This window comes from Peromyscus leucopus, chromosome 14 (genome assembly GCF_004664715.2).
Source record: "Peromyscus leucopus breed LL Stock chromosome 14, UCI_PerLeu_2.1, whole genome shotgun sequence".
NCBI classification, from domain to species: domain Eukaryota; kingdom Metazoa; phylum Chordata; class Mammalia; order Rodentia; family Cricetidae; genus Peromyscus; species Peromyscus leucopus.
In genome coordinates this window covers 58,430,610-58,437,048 of record NC_051075.1, presented here as the reverse complement: position 1 = coordinate 58,437,048, position 6,439 = coordinate 58,430,610, and positions in this window count along the sequence as shown.

Here is a 6,439-nt window from a genome sequence, read left to right as displayed (position 1 = left end):
ACCAGAATCCTTGGCTGTTTTTGCAAAAGCAGAATAGACAGACATACTTCCTGTGAGTGGAAGTATATTTCAGAATATGGAAACAACAGAGGTCACAGCAACTGTGTAGAGGAAGCAGGCCATGAGCAGAATCTTAAAGGGGGCTCAATGTTGGTAAGTGTCCCTACGAGCTTGATGATGAGGGGTCACTATTTTTAGTAAGGAATTCATTGGTAACCTCGAGAAAAGTTGTAAGACACTACAGTAACATTTGCAGGGTTAAGGATGATAGCCACAAAGCATCCCTGGGCTGTCTGGTGCCCACTGGAGAGGGTGGTATAAGTGCTCTTTTCCCCGTATGGAAGATGCCCAGTTTCAAACCTGTTGCTCATCAAAAATTCCAAGGGTGAATAGAGGCCACATAACTGAAATGCAACCATCACTCCTGAGTCTTTCTTCTTCTTTTCCTGCTTCCTCTTGCTTGTCTTTCTCCTCCTCCTGTGCTCTTCCATCTCTTGCTTGACTTATGTTTCTGGTTGCTCCCCCTCTTCCTCATTCATTTCCTCCTTCCTTATAGGCAAGGGTAAATAATGTAGGCCCAATAGAGCAGAATTCCCAGGCATTATCAGTGCCTTAGTTTTCCTATAGCAGCTAAAACAAATTACCATAAACTAGAGTCAATTTCACTGAACCAAAGACAAGGTGTCAGCTCCACAGGAGATCCACCTTACTTCTTTCAAAGTCTGGTTACTGCCAACATTCCATGGCTTGTGGCCATATCATTTTGGTCTCTGATTCTGTGGTCACACAGCTTTCTGTGTGCTAGATTTCCATTGCACCCTATTATAAGGATATTGGTGGTAACATTTACAGATAGTCCAGAATGATCTCTCTAACATCAAGACTCTTGACTTAATTGTATCTCAAAAGACACTTTTCCAAATAAGGTAATATATACTACTCTCAGGGATTCACATGTGGTATCACATGTGGATTCACAACTCCCTGTTGAGACCAGGCTAGCCTCAGAGTCTTCCGATATCTTCCAGTATCTATCTCCCAAGTGTTGGGATTACAGTCATGTGCTTCCATGTCCATCAGCATGTGGTATCTTTATTCATTATTGTGCCATACACTAAAATCAGATTATTGGTTACTGACTCCTTTGCTTGACATCTAGTAGACAGCCCTGATGTTGGTGCAGAGGTTAGGTTGGGTGGATCTCATTTAAAAGCCCAAGATGGAGGCACACCTATCCATTCATCTTCTCTTTGTGAGAACATCATTCAGTGTTTGGGCTGTACCTCTCTGACAAAGACTGAACAGGAAAAAAAAAGGATCTGTGCCAAGAACTGAGCAACATCAATGGGTCAAGGAAGAAATAAAGAAAGAAATTAAAGATTTCCTAGAATTCAATGAAAATGAAAGTATAACATACCCAAACTTATGGGACACTATGAAAGCAGTGCTAAGAGGAAAATTCATAGCTCTAAATGCACACATAAAGAAGATGGAGCAATCCATACCAATGAATTAACAGCACAACTGAAAGCTCTAGAACAAAAAGAAACAAACTCACCCAGGAGAAATAGACACCAGGAAATAATCTAATTGAGGGCTGAAATCAATGAAATAGAAAACAAGAGAACAATACAAAAAAATCAATGAAACAAAGGGTTGGTTCTTTGAAAAAATCAACAAGATAGACAAACCCCTAGCCAAATTAACCAAAAGGCAAAGAGAGAGCACCCAAATTAACAAAATCAGAAATGAAAAGGGACACATAACAACGGACAACAAGGAAATCCAGAGAATCATCAGATCATACTTCAAAAACTTGTACTCCACAAAAATGGAAAACCAGGAAGGAATGGACAATTTTCTGGATAAATACCACATACCAAAATTAAATCAAGACCAGATAAACCATTTAAATAGACCAATAACCCCTAAAGAAATAGAAACAGTCATCAAAAGTCTCCCAACCAAAAAAAGCCCAGGACCAGATGGTTTCAGTGTAGAATTCTACCAGACTTTCAAAGAAGAACTAATACCAATACTCTTCAAAGTGTTCCACACAATAGAAACAGAAGGAAAACTATCAAACTCTCTTTATGAGGCTACAATTACCCTGATACCCAAACCACACAAAGATGCAACAAAGAGAGAGAACTACAGACCAATCTCCCTCATGAACATTGATGCAAAAATACTCAACAAAATATTGGCAAACCAAATCCAAGAAGAATACATCAAAACAATCATCCACCACGACCAAGTAGGCTTCATCCCAGGGATGCAAGGATGGTTCAACATACGAAAATCAGTCAATGTAATACACCATATAAACAAACTGAAAGAAAAAAACCACATGATCATTTCCTTAGATGCTGAAAATGCCTTTGACAAAATCCAACACCCCTTCATGATAAAGGTCTTAGAAAGATCAGGAATACAAGGAACATTTCTAAACATAATAAAAGCAATTTATAGCAAGCCAAGAGCAAACATCAAATTAAATGGAGAGAAACTCAAAGCGATACCACTAAATTCAGGAACAAGACAAGGCTGTCCACTCTCCCCATATTTATTCAATATAATACTAGAAGTTCTAGCTAGAGCAATAAGACAACAAAAGGAGATCAAAGGGATACAAATTGGCAAGGAAGAAGTCAAACTTTCACTATTTGCAGATGATATGATAGTATACATAAGTGACCCCAAAAACTCTACCAGAGAACTCCTACAACTGATAAACTTCTTCAGTAAAGTGGCAGGATACAAGATCAACTCAAAAAAATCAGTAGCCCTCCTATACACAAATGATAAAAGGGCTGAGAAAGAAATCAGAGAAACATCACCATTTACAATAGCCACAAATAATATAAAATACCTTGGGATAACACTAACTAAACAAGTGAAGGACCTTTTTGACAAGAACTTTAAATGTCTAAAGAAAGAAATTGAAGAAGATATCAGAAAATGGAAGGATCTCCCATGCTCATGGATAGCAGGATTAACATAGTAAAAATGGCAATCTTACCAAAAGCAATCTACAGATTCAATGCAATCCCATCAAAATCCCAACACAATTCTTCACAGACTTGGAAAGAAAAATACTCAACTTCATATGGAAAAACAAAAGACCCAGGATAGCTAAAAGAATTCTATACAATAAAGCAACCTTTGGAGGCATCACCATCCCTGACCTCAAACTCTACTATAGAGCTATAGTAATAAAAACAGCTTGGTACTGGTATAAAAACTGACATGTGGACCAATGGAATCGAATTGAAGACCCTGACATTAATCCATGCACATATGAACACCTGGTTTTTGACAAAGGAGCCAAAACTATACAATGGAACAAAGAAAGTATCTTCAACAAATGGTGCTGGCATAACTGGATCTCAATATGTAAAAGATTACAAATAGATCTATATCTGTCACCATGCACAAAACTCAAGTCCAACTGGATCAAAGACCTGAACATAAATCCAGTCACACTAAATTTAACAGAAAAGAAAGTAGGAAGCACTCTTGAACACATTGGCACCGGAGACCATTTCCTAAATAAAATACAAACAGCACAGACCCTGAGCACAACAATTAATAAATGGGACCTCTCAAAACTGAGAAGCTTCTGCAGGGCAAAAGACACAGTCAATAAGACAAAAAGACAGCCAACAGAATGGGAAAAGATCTTCACCAACCCCACATCTGACAGAGGATTGATCTCCACAGTATATAAAGAACTCAAGAAACTAGACATCAAAATACTGAACAGTCCAATTAAAAAATGGGCTCTAGAGCTAAACAGAGAATTCACAAAACAAGAACTACAAATGGCTGAAAGACATTTAAAGAAATGCTCAGCATCCTTAATCATCAGAGAAATGCAAATCAAAATGACTCTGAGATACCACCTGACACCTGTTAGAATGGCTACGATCAAAAACACCAATGACAGTCAATGTTGGAGAGGATGTGGAGCAAAGGGAACACTCCTCCACTGTTGGTGGGAATGTAAACTTGTACAACCACTGTGGAAATCAGTATGGTGGGTTCTCATTAAATTAGGAATCGAACTACCTCAAGACCCAGCATCCACTCTTGGGCATATACCAAAGGAATCGCATATTAACAAATATAAAATAAATTAAAAAAAAAAAAAAAAAAAAAAAAAAAAAAAAAAAAAATATCTATATACCCAAGGAATGCTGATACATACCATAAACATACATGCTCAGCTATGTTCATAGCAGCACTATTTGTAATAGCCAGAACCTGGAAACAACCTAGATGCCCATCAACGGAAGAATGGATGAAAAAAATGTGGTACATATACATAATGGAGTACTACTCAGCAGAGAAAAACAATGAAAGCATGAAATTTGCAGGCAAATGGATGGAACTAGAAAAAATCATCCTGAGTGAGGTAACCCAAACCCAGAAAGACAGTCATGGTATGTACTCACTCATAAGTGGATTCTAGATATAAAATAAAGAACAATTAGACTACAACCCATAGAACTATGGAGGCTATATATATAGCATGGAGGTCCCTAGGACAACTGTGGCTTCTAATAAATTTCTGTTTTACTCAATTATTGGAAAAAAATAGCCAAATGAATGGAAACACATGAACTATGAACAAAAGGCTGAGGGGCCCCCAGCTGGATCAGGCCCTTGATTGGCTTGATCAGTTTGGGAGGCAACTAGGCAGTTGGACCAAGTCCTCTGCTCATTGCATGAGTTGGCTGTTTGAAACCTGGAGCTTATGCAGGGACACTTGGCTCAGTCTGGGAGGAAGGGACTGGACCTACCTGGACTGAGTCTACCAGGTTGATCGCAGTCCCCGGGGGAGGATTTGCCCTGGAGGAGGTGGGAATGGGGGGTGGGCTGGGGGAGAATAGGGGAACTCGTGGCTTATATGTAGAACTGAATGGTATTGTAAAATAAAATAAATAAAATTAACAAAAAAAAAAAAAAGAAAGAAAGAAACTAGGACAGGAGAGGTTTGGGAAAACAAGAATGCTTAGAGCACTGGCTCTCAACCTTCCTAATGCTTCGACCCTTTAATGCAGTTCCTCATGATGTAGAGATACCCAGCCATAAAATTATTTTCATTGCTACCTCATAACTGTAATTTTGCTACTGTTGTGCATTTGTGATGTAAATATCTTTGGAGATAGAGGTTTGCTACAGGGGTCACAACCCACAGGTTAAGAAACACTGATTATAGCTGAGGAGCCTCCAACTGGATCAGGCCCTTTGGATAAGTGAGGCAGTTGATTATCTTGATCTGTTTGGGAGGCATCCAGGCAGTGGGACCTGGACCTGTCCTCAGTGCATGAGCTGGCTGTTGGGAACCTGGGGCTTATGCAGGGACACTTAGCTCAGCCTGGGAGGAGGGGACTGGACCTGCCTGAACTGAATCTACCAGGTTGAACTGAATCCCCAGGGGAGTCTTTAGCCTGGAGGAGATGGGAATGGGGTTGGGCTGGGGGAAAGGCAGTGGTGCAGGGTGGGGGGAGGGGAGACAGGAGGAGGTGGGAGGAGGGAGGACAAGGGAATCCGTGGCTGATATGTAAAATTAAATTAAATTATAAAATTAAATTTTTTTTAAAAAAAGAAACATTGATTAGGTATAGGCCTAGCCCATGATAGTTCAGAAAATAACAAGAATGTTCCTGGCATATTCTAGCAAAGAACCTGATTACATTTTACCCATGTCCTGAAAGCTTGCATTAAGCTGAATTAGAAAGTAACAGAGGGGCCAGCAAGATACCTTGGCTGGCAAAGATGTTTGCTATCAAACTCAATGGCCTGAATTTAATCCCTGAGACCCACATAGTGGAAGGGAAGAACTGACTTCCACAAGTTCTTACTTCTATACATTCACTGCTGCACCACACATACAAATAAATAATAAATGAATTTTAAAAAAAGAAACTCATTGCTTTGACAGAGCAAATTTCAAGACAGGAGAGTATTTAGTGTGTGGCATGGCTACTACTCACTGCTCATATGCAGAGCTACAACAAGAGAGCAAAATAAGCATGAAGGTCATGAAGTTTGGCAAGGGAAGATGTGTGAGCATATTTAAAGTTGAAGACAGTAGAAAGCAACCCAATCAAGGCTCGAATTTGTCAGAATGCAGGTGCATTGGAACAAAGGGAACCTGAACTGAGAATGCTACTGAGGGAATTTCTAATCCACAACTAACTAAGAAGCCTCGGCAACTGTTGTTCCAGGAGAACAGGCTGTAGGACTTGGTGGTATCATCTGTGTGGTACTGCTTTCATAGAGATGATTATGTAAGATAGAAGGGGGCAATGGAATTCTATACCAAAGTTCCAGAAGGCTACTAAGGTTGGGTAACATGTGGCAGGGTGGCTCTGAGGGGGGGGGGCACTGTGTGAAGCTGTGAGGGGGAAGCCTAAGTTGAAATGTCTAC